The sequence below is a fragment of the Scyliorhinus canicula genome, chromosome 14, assembly GCF_902713615.1.
Source record: "Scyliorhinus canicula chromosome 14, sScyCan1.1, whole genome shotgun sequence".
Classification (NCBI taxonomy): domain Eukaryota; kingdom Metazoa; phylum Chordata; class Chondrichthyes; order Carcharhiniformes; family Scyliorhinidae; genus Scyliorhinus; species Scyliorhinus canicula.
Genome location: NC_052159.1, coordinates 58,116,196 through 58,129,025, shown reverse-complemented (window position 1 = coordinate 58,129,025; position 12,830 = coordinate 58,116,196). Strand labels below are relative to the sequence as shown.

Genomic DNA, 12,830 nt, shown 5'->3' with positions numbered 1-12,830 from the left:
ACCACACTCGGAAACCAAATTATTTCTCATCAACCTCCCCCATGCTCGTCACGTTGGGAGCCACCTGGTCTCACTGGAACTTGGCCTTTCACATAAGGGTTTCTAAACTCCGCTCTCAAGAACACGCCTTGCAATGTTCTCTCATGCCACTGCCTCTTGGATGTCTCATTAAGGATCCACCTCCAGGGTTTCAACTCTCCTTCCTAAGTTCCTCTCCATGGAGCACCACATGCATTCAAGCTTCGCATTCCCCATAATCTCTCAGATACCCACCCTGCCAAGAGAACACCATTGCTTCACAGGCCTGTAGTAAGGAGTCATCAAACACTGGGTACCCTTGGATCTCTGGTTTCTTGCAAGACAATATTGCTTATATCTGCTTCCTGCAGGGCAGCACGGTGGCATGGTGGTTAGCACTGGGACTACGGCGCTGAGGAGCTGGGATTGAATCCTGGCCCTGGGTCACTGTCCATGTGGAGTTTGCACATTCTCCCAGTGTCTGCATGGGTTTCACTCCCACAACCCAAAGATGTGCAGGTTAGGCGGATTGGACCTTAATTGGAAAAAATCATTGGGTACTCTAATTTATTAAAATAAAAACATCTGCTTCCTGCAGCTTTGTATTTTTGGAATCTTCCTCTGCTCCTTACTCTCAACTTTGCTGAACAGGTCTGTTCCAAATTCCCCTCCTTGTTCCTGACTAAAAGGTCGTCTTGGGACATTCTTCTGTCCCTCTTCCTGGTTTTGGGACCCTTCTGTTCTTGGGGCCAACTCATAGAACATTGAACACAGAGTGCAGAAGGAGGCCATTCGCCCCATTGAGTCTGCACCAACCCACTTAAGCCCTCACTTCCACCCTATCCCATAACCCAATAACCCCTCCTAACCTTTTTTGGCCACTAAGGGCAATTTAGTGGCCAATCCACCTAACCTGCACGTCTTTGGACTGTGGGAGGAAACCGTAGCACCCGGAGGAAACCCACACAGACACGGTGAGAACGTACAGACTCCGCACAGACAGAGACCCAGCAGGGAATCGAACCTGGGACCCTGGCACTGTGAAGCCACAGTGCTCTCCACTTTTGCTACCTTGCTGCCCATGTGCTACCGTGCTGATACTCGCTGGAGTATCTCTTCATATCCCACTAGAGAGAGACTTAAACCTGCTCTTTTCACCTCAGAACATAATCATTAAAAAAACATAACAACATCCACGCATGTAGAAACAGTCCTGGCAAGCATTACTATTTATGGTATTCATTCTTCTTTTCCAATTGAGGAAGTTTATGAGAATTGCTTTTGTTTATTTATATTCTTAAAATATTATATTTGTGACTGGATACATATTAGAGCTGGAATAATTACCAGTCAAACTACTCTGGACAGGAAAGCAGGTTTTTAAATTCATCTGTCAGCATGAGGTAGATTTTTTTTTTAAACATACAATAGGTCAACTGAAGAATTCATACTCAAGGCAGCCAAGTGAAACTAAACTGAAGTTGCAGAGATGACTATTCTGCAAAACCTCTTGATCCGCTTGACCCTGAATGGTTATTAACTTGATTAACAAGGGAACTTCAAAGATGCGAAACATTGCACATGCACATTAGACAAAATGCAAGGGCATTAGTCATTATTGGCCAGAACTTTCTGGCCGTTCATGATGGCGGGATATTCTGGTCCCACCGACGGCCACGGGTTTTGTAGCGGTGAGGGGTGCTTTCAATGGGAAACCCCATTGACAATGGCGGGACCAGAAGATCCAGCCACTGGCCAAAAGCAGGCGGCCTCCCGGGCGGCGGGTCGCGCGTTAAATCCAACCCAATATGATGGCAAATTGAAGCAGTAATTATTTAATGTGAACAATTAAGATGAATTTATCTTATATTTCCATAGCGGTTAAAATGTCAAACATTTCAAAGCCCTTCTTTAAAAGTAGGTAGAAGCTAATGGAATTTAGCTGTCATTGGATGAGAAATACTTCAACAGCAAGATAAACATTCAGGCTCCTACTGGACAAGAACCAGCAACCCTCTTCGCTCTCACTGAATTCCACTGCTAAACATTGTACTGAGTTATCGGCACTAAATGTTGATTCCTGTTAAGTTAAAACTTACAGGTTTATAAAATTCAAGCATTATACTTTTGGAATGGCTATTAATCCAGGTTTTAACTGAGTTAATTGTCGTTTATCTGACACAAGTTGTAAATGCAAGCAGATTGGAAAATAATACTCTGTTACTGTTGTGCAGCAAGTGAATTGATTTTATTGCATCATATACCAAAAGGCTAAGCGATAGTGTTTTTTCTATTCCATTGCTAATATGACTAATTGCCAAACTTGGGTCAATAACAGGTGGCCACAGAAGTGTATTTTTATCTAGCTGTTTGGAGTGACAGGGAATCATTACACTGCCATGGGAGTTGGGGCAAGGACTTCAAGAGAGGAAAACCGTCTTTAATATACTGCAACACAAGAGTTTCCATTTGAATGCATGATCAAAAAGAAGTTGCTTGGTCCTTCCCCACAGCATATTATGTCAACTTTTAAATATAACTATTTTCCATATCCTTTCTGTGGAAAAATGTTGCAAAAAAATATGACAACGGCATTTGGGAAATTTCCATTATGATGCAATGCCACTGCCCCCCCCCCCCCCCCCCCATTAATGTGTTGCATTGTAAGAGGGCAGAATTTCATGGTTTCTCACCAGCAGCACAGGAGCCCATAAAGACCCCTGGGTCACCTTGCTGCCAACGTCTCGCCTGCCAGCGATTTTACATGGAGCAGGCAAAACCGATAGCACTTAACAAAAGGCAGAGGTTGCTGCAAGTGCATTTATGGAAAGGCAGAGAGGCCGAGTTTGTTTCTAGGGCTTTGGAGATGTGGCAGGTTTTTTTTCTCAAGTTTGAGAGCTGCTTTACCGTCCTGCAGCCTCAATTTTGAGGCATGCCCGAGGTGTTGAGAGGCGGGAGAAGAAGTCCAGTAGGATCACCCTGCTCGGATGGGTGCCTCCTTCAAGGGCCCCCTTTTCCACATTGTAAATCCACCCCGCTTGTGGGGCGGGTTGACACTCAACGAAAGACTGCCTCGCGGCCCTATTGTACCGCCGAACCCGGCAGTAGAACACGGAGTCAACTCAGCTGGAGAGCACAGGCACCTGGGGCCAGCCAGTTAGTTAGCAGGGCATCCGATCAGAGGCCGATTCCTCCCTGCATTTGCTGCTGCCTCACAACAGCAAACGCAGAGCGAAGTCAGACTCTGACTGAATGGGAACCAGAGAGTGGGAAGGTGAGTATGGCTGGCTGTAGGCGCGCGCACCCGGGACCCAGAGCGAGGGAAAGACGGTTGGCAGTTGGCCCAGACAAGGACACAGTATGCTGTGGGGAAGCGGCGTCGGCAGCAGGGCAGACCCCCCCAGCAGCAGGCGCATGCCACCCCGAGGCAAGGGAGAGGCCTGGCGGCCATAACGAGGACACAGCATGGTTGGGTTGAGGCAGGCTGCCTCAAGGACCCCAGGCCAGTGAGGTGAGAGCATAGGGGATGAGGAGCGAAAAGAGAGTTTGAGGGGGGAATGGGTGGGGAGGGAGTAGAGTGAATGTTGTTTGAAATCCATGATCAGAATCACATCTTTACTGTCATTCTGGCAAGAGGTAAGCTTTGGATTCCAGCAATACTATTATTTGTACAGGCTTGTTTTTACACATGTCGAAGCAGTGATCAATTTGAGTATTTTTGTGGCTTCTTCGTTGGCATTTTGTGGGGAGAGGTGAGGTGAGGTTGGGGAGCCCCAAAAATGAGGGAGAGCACAGGGGCCCACTAACTGTAAATCCACCTCTGCGCCCCCAAGGTCTGCTTCCCACGGGTGCTCCCTTCTCCCACCCCCGGCAATCAATCAAGGCCCCCTACCCCTGCTCTGTACCACCATATGTCTCACTTTCCCTCTCCTCTGGGAGATTCCATCCCACCGTACCCCTAATCAGATTTGGCCAGCAGCTCTCTGGGGCAAAACTTCTGCCCGAGTGAGAGAGATGTGGAAATCCTATCTCCATCCAATCAATGCTCCTATTCGACTCTTTAGGCGGAAGGGTTTCCCACTCCACCATCTGCTAAATCCTGCCCAGAGTGATCGAGGAAGAAAAATGGATGACAGGAATTTCTTTAGAATTTCTCACAACTGGCGAAACGCAGGGCAAGAGAGAAGTTATCACATGTGTTTTGTTGACAGTTAGAAAAGCTCAATGTTAATTGCTTGCACCCAAGAAACATTTAACAACTAGGACACAGAGAGGGAAACAACACAATTAGAAAGACAGAGAGCTTCTCTGCTTATTCTAATTTGACTTCCCTAAAAAACACAAGTTGAATTTAGGAAAACAAATAAAGTCTCCGAGGGAAACAAGTAGGAAATAAGAGAGGCAGAGAAGAACCTCTGATCATTCACGGGGGGGAATGGATAGAAGGCTTAGTGACAAAGGAATAAGGAGGGAAGGAAGAACAAAAGGGCATTGTTAGCAGTGAGGGGTGAAAGAAAAGGAATTAGAAAGTGAAAGAATAAGGGAAGTTAGAAGATGGACAGAACACAATATGGAAGGGATGGGAAGGGACACATTGGTCTAAAATTTACTGCCAACTGCCATGTACTGCAAACAGAATTGGAGAACCAATAAAATATTAGAGACTGGCAGGTTTGGCTGTAAATCAACTGTCCATTTCACAGAAGCAGGCAAAAAATTTGCATAAATAAGTACTTTACGGGGATTAACCTGAAGGGCGGTACGGTGAGGACACAGGTTCAATCCCAGCCCAGGTCACTGTCAGTGTGGAGTTTAAACATTCTCCTCTTGTCTGTGTGGGTCTCAATCCCACAACCCAAAGATGCGCAGAGAAGGTGGATTGGCCACACTAAATTGCCCCTTAATTGTTGGGGTGGGGAGAGGTTACTCACTGTCTTAGCATCTACCGCACTCTGGGGTAGCGAATTCCACAGATTCAGAACCCTTTGGGAGAAGTAGTTTCTCCTCAATTCTGTTTCTAGAGTGGTATGGTAGCATAGTGGTTAGCGTTGGCGCTTCACAGCACCAGGGACCGGGGCTCAATTCCCGGCTTGGGTCACTGTCTGTGTGGAGTCTGCACAGGTTTCCTCCGGATGCTCCGGTTTCCTCCCTCAGTCCAAAGATGTGCAGGTTACATGGAATGGTCACAGTAAATTGCCCTGTAGTGTCCAAAGATTCGGTGGGGTTGCTGGGTTACGGGGCTAGGGTGGAAGTGTGGGCTTAGGTAGGGTGCTCTTTCAGGGGATGGTGTAGAATTGATGGGCTGAATGGCTTCCTTCTGCACTGTAAATTCTATAATTCTATGACTGTTCAATGGGGCAGCCAGTATTTTGCCAGAGGCAAGTCAGTGGCTCAATTACATGACGAGGCCACCAGCTTCATGGAGGCAGCCTCCCTGCAGAAGCCGGGTAGGCCACCAGAGCCAGAGGCTCAATGCCCCACAGGAAGATATCCCCCACAACCTCAACAATTCCTCTGGGAATCTAATCGGCAGAGTCTTCTACTCTCAAACATCCAGAATTTAAAATTATATTTACTTTGTCCAATGCCCCTACATGTTGAGGTGCCCTCAATCCCAGACCGACTAGTGCAGTGGCCAAGGCTTCATGGAAAGTAGCTCACCCACTGTCCTTCATTGGGTAGTGGGCCTAGAGGCAAGCAATTAGACGACCATCTCAGAGAAATTTGTCAAGCCTGTACCTTTGCCAGCTAGTGTGGGTTCTGGACCTTCAGTTGGACCCAAAACTGTCAAAACGTTGTCTACAGGCAGACACGGAAATTAATAACCCCTGTGGCCATAACAAAAGAGAATTTTTGAAGAAAGTTAGCTCGTCAATAACAGTTTTTCCCATCAAGTAGAGAGAAAAAAAAAGATAAGATTGGAACCCAAAGAGATCTTGGATATTGTGGAGCTAAAACAAATAAAAGACAGGGTGGAACACAAAAAAACTCAGGTGCATTGAACCAACCTCTAGGAGGCCATCAGATTCAAATTTACCTGACAGATCAGCAACAAAAGAAAAAGTTGAAAACATGAACCTCTCCCTCCACAATGACATGTTTAACAACAACAGAGTAATAAACATAAATGTGTGTAGAATCCACAGTGATCACATGGAATGAAGGATAATTTGCAAGAATAAAGGTTTATTGATATATACATGAACTACAATACTCCACTCCCCCGAAGGGTCTCCCGCCCTGACCTACATTCAGGCAGGAGTTTTTATACTCAGTGGGCTCCCTCATTAATGGGGAAGCCCTGCTCCATTACCGGGAAAGTTCGTACTGCGTAGAGGTCACAGGGAACCAGATGGCCCACATCCCGTGACCTCCACGTGGGTTGTAACGCTTCTCCTCACCCCCAGTTGTGAGCGACGGGTGTGAGGGCCCCCTCATCCTCTTTGCCCAGGGATGGCACTTGGGTCTGTGCGGGGTCCAGAAGCGTAGACCGGGGCAGGGGATTGATGTTTCTCAGTGGAGCTCACCCCCTGTCCAGTCTCCCCTAAAACTGGAAGTGGACGAGTTGGAGATGATTGGGGTGAAATTTTAGATTGTCAATACTAACCTGGCACCTGACCCAAACCTAACTTGTTTTTTTTTAAGACTTAAAGTTTCCCCCATAATATCATTAGAAGTAAAAAGCAAATATGGCTTTCGTCAACATTATTGTACATTTGTATCCAAAATAAATATTATTTTCATCCAATTGCAATTATATTCTATGACTGGCTAATCAAACAAGCTGAAAATATGTGGACAGTTAGTTCTGAAAGGAACACATTATTTTCCTACAAAGATTATGCAATTGACCAGCATTCCACACAAATAAATATTTCTGGTCTTGCAGGGAGTGAAGAAACTGAAGTGGTTTTGATAAGCTTTAACCATGGAGATTGGCTATTGCAGAAAATCTATCTTGTCGGGAAAGGTTTTAACAGCTGTGACAAGCTCAACACCGTCCATCCCCCACATCCCGCCCCCCAAAATAAAATTCAGACAATCCAAACATCAACTTCATTTAAAATATTTAACAAAACTTCAGTTGCAACTGAAGTGTTAGAAAAGGCCGTGGTATACAAGTAGTTGTCTATTTGGTTTAAACCATTGGTTTAAATAGATATTATATTTGATAATATATTATATTCCAGAGTTCGAAACAGAGTACATTCTATGTAATCGTCCATTTTTGCCAGGGTGATTTGTGACCAATGTACTCCAGTTTAGCTCATGGACCTTTTGTTTAAGTGCCTAGTTGCATTTTTTTTTTAATGTTGCCAAACTCTTCACTATAATTTAAAGGGGCCAACTTGTGCAGAGCCTGTGGTTTGGGGGGGGGGGGGATCTTTCAGGTTACTGGGTAGGTCGCACATCTTTGAGGAAGCATTCTTTATGACCGTTGTCATGTGCAAGTTAACAGATGGCAGTTCCTGAAATTTATCTCTTTTTAAAAATCAAGTTTAACCTATCTGGAGAACCGCGGTTCAAAATACAGGGCACCATTAAAGTTGTAAAGAATGAGAGACGATGCGGTAAATCATTAGTGGTCATGTGATGGCAAGTTTGGTCTTTAAAAACCTGTAAATTGTAGAATGAGTCACACTAAGATCTGTACATTCTGGACATAGGCAAGATCAAGCTGTTCACAAGTGGTCAAATGACCTGTCACACTCAAAGTCTAGACATAAGCATGTTAAACGGCACTGGAAGGCGACTATATCACATTCTGAATTCTTACTTCAAAAGAGCCAAAAAGGGGAGAATGTAAAAGCAAGAATATGAGACAGGGCTTCCTTTCGAACTAGACTAGTCACTTTCACACAAAAACACTCAACCTACCAGAGTTCCATCTCGCTATGAATGAAACGTTAGAGCAATGCTTAAGCTGTGTCAAAGAAGGAAAACCTCATGTGTCTGTCCAAAAGTGTTTCATTCAAGTTTATCAAGTTTCAAATTCACTCCACGTCAAAAGATCTGTGAATGGCCATAGTCCAAGCACTCACCTTTAAAAACCTGTAAAACACTTGTTATCGTATTAGATTTAATGTATGCTGTCATGGGATCTTTAAGCCATAATCTGAGTTTTAAAATATTAAGTGGCTGTGCTGTTGGGTTTCCAATGACCCCCCTCAGTGGACGCAGAGCAGTTAAATTAATAATAATAAAGTAAAACATCTGCTTGAGTGTATGGATCCAGTTAACTCTTCTGCTGTTGTTTGCCAAACAAAGTCAAGAATGTCCTCTGCGCAAAGAAAGTTTTGAACAGTCAGCCATCCCAAGGAGCAGCAGTGGACAAACTCAGGTAAAACACAAGACTAGTGGCGAGGGGGAAAAAAAAAAAAAAGAGTAAAAGCAATTCCCAAGTGAAACTTGTAATCCTATCCCTGCCAAAACAGAAAATGTGGTTCAATCCCCATTGGAAATAATACAGTTGCTGGAAAAGTCTGGGTGGGGAACCATTAATTCTGGAATTTAGGGGGTGACGTTTTGTGTTTTGATAACTTCAGCAAAGACGGTCCGAATAAAGTTTGCTCCAAAAGTCTGTTTCACAAATTCACAGCTTAGCTTTTTCTGAATAATAATTCCTATGTAAGCAAATGAAAATCTCATAAAAAGGTTATATTTTCTGCCTGCGTGCTACGGCAGAACCCTTGTCCACTCAATACGATTCTTGGAAACTGAATCCCTATAATAATCTTTATTACTGTCACATTAACATTATATTAAAACTGCAATGAAGTTACTATAAAGGTCCTCTAGTCGTCACACGCTGGCGCCTGTTCGGGTACACGGAGGGAGAATTCAGAATGCCCAATTCAGCTAACAAGCATGTCTTTCGGGACATGTGGGAGGAAATCCATGCAGAAATGGGGAGAACGACTTTTGTTGGAGGCTATGAAGGAGTAAGTCGCACATTTGGTGGCTCCCGCTCTGGTCGTACTTTTGGACCTTTCCCCCGTTTTTCTACGTGACTTGAATTGTGAATCGGATGTTAGTGGCAATTGTTTACTGAATTCCCACTTTGGTGCATGGAGAGAAGGACTAGAAGTGTTCGTAAGGCCAGAAACAAAAACATAGACAAGGCTTGGGCTGTAGCTGCAGCAGAAGACAGAATGGCGGAGGTTCGGACCTCTGGCTTGTCGACCCAGCAGTCTATGGAGCAGCTGATGCAAGTCATTCAGGAAGGCTTTGCTACGCAGAAACGGGACTGCTTGGACCCGATAAAAGAGTCGATTGAGCGGTTGGAGCGTAGATTGGACGCCCAGGATCGGGGGATCCAGAACGTGGAGAAGGCGCTGGCTGAGCAGGAGGAGCATCAGACTGCGGTGGAGATGCTGAGGGACCAGCAGAAGAAGCTCCTGGAGAAGGTGAAGGACCTAGAGAATAGGTTGCACCGGCAGAACTTAAGAATCGTCAGGCACCCGGAGGGGTCCGAAGGAACGGACACTGGGGCATACATTGCAGAAATGTTTGTGAATCTGCTGGGGGATGGGGCATTCCCCCGGCCCTTGGAGGTGGATAGGGCTCACAGAGCACTCGTGAGGAAGCCGCGAATGGGAGACGCCCACAGGGCAATGGTGGTGAGATTCCACAGGTTCTCGGATAAGGAGCGCATTCTACAGTGGGCCAAGCAGACACGGAGCTGTAAATGGGACAATAGCATCCTGCGGGTTTACCAGGACCTGAGTGTAGAGGTGACCAGGAAGGGAGCAGGCTTAAACAGATCAGGTCGATCCTTTTAAAGAAAAAGGTGAAGTTTGGACTGTTATACCCAGCCCGTCTCCGGGTCACGCATGAGGATCAGCACTTCTACTTCGAGTTGCCTGAGGACGCATTGGACTTTGCGAAAAAGAAAGGGCTGGTGATGGATTGAGAACTTTTGAACTTGGCTGCAACGTTCATGTTTTTGTTATTTCTTTTTGATTCTCTGTTTTGTAAAAAGTTTCTCTTTTTGCGTTTCATGGAAGATATTTGTGATGCTGAGGGTTAAATGGGCCGGTCAAAAGGGCACGTGTGTTCGCGCATCTTAGGGGATTGAAGGCGGTTGAGGTAATGTTGCAGGAGACGCACCTTAGAGTAACGGACCAGGTTAGACTGAGGAAAGGCTGGGTCACTCAGGTCTTTCACTCGGGACTAGATTTAAAGATGAGAGGGATCGCGATCCTAATCAATAAGCGGGTGGTTTTTGAGGTGGGTAGAATAGTCTCGGACGTGGGAGGTCGGTACATTATGGTCAGTAGGAAGCTAGAGGGGGTGAAGGTGGTATTAGTAACTGTACGCTCCAAATTGGGATGATGTGGAGTTTATAAAGAGGATGCTGGGGATGATACAGTACCTGGACTCACACAGGTTGGTCATGGAAGGGGACTTCAACACAGTTATGGACCCTGGCTTGGACCGGTCAAGCTCAAAAACGGGCAGGGTGCCAGCAATGGCAGAGGAACTAAGAAAGTTTCATGGAGTTGATGGGGGGGGGGGGGGGGGGGGGGGGGGGGGGTGGATGCATGGAGATTTGGGCAGCCGAGGATGAAGGAGTTCTCCTTCTACTCACACCTGCGTAAAGTGTATTACCGGATTAATTTCTTTATTTTGAGTAGGGCCTTGCTGGCTGGGGTAGTGGACACTGGGTACTTGGTGATTACAATCTCAGACCGTGCTCCGCACTGGGTTGACCTGCAGGTTAGTAAAGACAGTAACCAACGCCCGTACAGGAGGTTGGATGTGGGACTTTTGGCGGATGAAGGGATGTGCGAGCAGCTGAGGAAATGTATTCAGAGCTACCTGCAGGTCAATGACATGGGGGAAATTTCAGCAGCGGTGGTTTGGGAAGCACTGAAGGCGGTGTCAGGGGGTAACTGATCTCGATCCGGGCCCATAGGGAGAAGGGGGACAGGGCAGAGACGGACCGACTGGTAAGGGAGATACTACAGATTGATAGGAGGTATGCGGAGACACCAGAGGCAGGGCTTTTAAGGGAACAGCGGAGGTTACAGGCGGAGTTTAGCTTGCTTACTACAGGGAGGGTGGTGGAGCAGCTGAGAAAAGCAAGGGGGTGCGATCTATGATGATGGAGAGAAGGCCAGCAGAATGCTTGCACAGCAGCTTAGGAAGAGGGAGGCAGCTAGGGAGATAGGGAAATTAAAGGACAGAGATGGGAACCTGGTTGGTGATTCACTAGGGATATTGGGCAGCACGGTAGCATTGTGGATAGCGCAATTGCTTCACAGCTCCAGGTCCCAGGTTCGATTCCGGCTTGGGTCACTGTCTGTGCGGAATCTGCACATCCTCCCTGTGTGTGCGTGGGTTTCCTCCGGGTGCTCCGGTTTCCTCCCACAGTCCAAAGATGTGCAGGTTAGGTGGATTGGCCATGATAAATTGCCCTTAGTATCCAAAATTGCCCTTAGTGTTGGGTGGGGTTACTGGGTTATGGGGATAGGGTGGCGGTGTTGACCTTGGGTAGGGTGCTCTTTCCAAGAGCCGGTGCAGACTCGATGGGCCCAATGGCCTTCTTCTGCACTGTAAATTCTATGATGATATTGGGGCTGGTGTTGTTGAGGATGTTGAATGAGGCAAGGGAAAGAGGGGTGTTGCCACCGACGAAGTCACAGGCAACTATTTAGCTGATTCTTAAGCGGGACAAGAACCCGGAGCTGTGTGGGTCCTACAGGCTGATCTCCCTGTTGAATGTAGATGCCAAGTTGCTAGCCAAAATCTTATCCTCCAGGATCGAGGATTGTGTTCCGGACGTTATTGGGGAGGACCAGACAGGGTTTATTAAGGGCAGGCACTTGGTGGCCAATGTAAGAAGGCTGTTAAATGTGATCATGGTGCTCCCGGAAAGTAGGGAGGTGGAGATAGTGATCGCAATGGATGCAGAATAGGATTTTGATCGGGTAGAATGGGACTATCTGTGGGAGATACTGGGATGGTTCGGATTCGGGCGGGGCTTTATTAACTGGGTCAGATTACTGTATCAGGCTCCTGTGGCAAGTAGGACAACATCGGACTATTTTAGACTGCACCGGGGGAGAGACAGGGATGCCCCCTCTCCCCACTGTTGGTTGCACTGGTTGGGGCTGGTTTAGCACACAGGGCTAAATCGCTGGCTTTTAAAGCAGACCAAGGCAGGCCAGCAGCACGGTTCAATTCCCATACCAGCCTCCCCGAACAGGCGCCGGAATGTGGTGACTAGGGGCTTTTCACAGTAACTTCACTGAAGCCTGCTCGTAACAATAAGCGATTTTCATTTTTTTCACTGACTATAAAGCCGTTGGGAATTGCTCGGAGAGCCTCGGGGGCTGGAGAGGACTGGTCCGGGGAGGGGAGGGGGGAAGAGCACAGGGTTTCGCTCTATGCGGATGACCTGCTTCTGTACGTTTCGGACCCAATAGAGGGGATGGAAGAAATCATGAGGACTCTAGGGGAAGTTGACCGGTTTTCGGGGTATAAGCTTAATCTGGGAAAGAGCGAGATGTTTGTGGTCCAGGCGAGGGGACAGGAGAGGTGACTGGGAGAGCTGCCCTTTAGGTCAGTAGAGGGAAGCTTTTAGGTACCTAGGCATCCAAGTGGCACGGGAATGGGACCGGCTGCATAAATTGAATCTGGCCCGGCTGGTGGGCCAAATTAAGGACGATTTTCGGAGATGGGACGCGCTTCCGTTGTCTCTGGCTGGGAGGGTGCAAATGGTGAAGATGACGGTCCTCGCGAGATGCCTATTTGTATATCAGTATCTCCCCATCTTTATTCCGCGGTTCTTTTTTAACCGGGTCAAC

At 46.9% G+C, this 12,830-nt stretch overlaps 1 protein-coding gene and 1 long non-coding RNA gene across 2 annotated transcripts in view; one reads left to right on the top strand and one right to left on the bottom strand.

Moving 5' to 3' along the window:
* arhgap20 (Rho GTPase activating protein 20) overlaps positions 1–12,830 on the bottom strand; it is a 144,930-nt gene that overhangs the window by 99,307 nt on the left and 32,793 nt on the right. The gene's annotated exons all lie outside the window — the stretch shown is intronic.
* LOC119977138 overlaps positions 3,395–12,830 on the top strand; it is a 250,482-nt gene continuing 241,046 nt past the window's right edge. The window contains exon 1 of the long non-coding RNA XR_005463125.1: positions 3,395–3,529. This is a non-coding gene — a long non-coding RNA (uncharacterized LOC119977138). The remainder of the gene's footprint in view (positions 3,530–12,830) is intronic.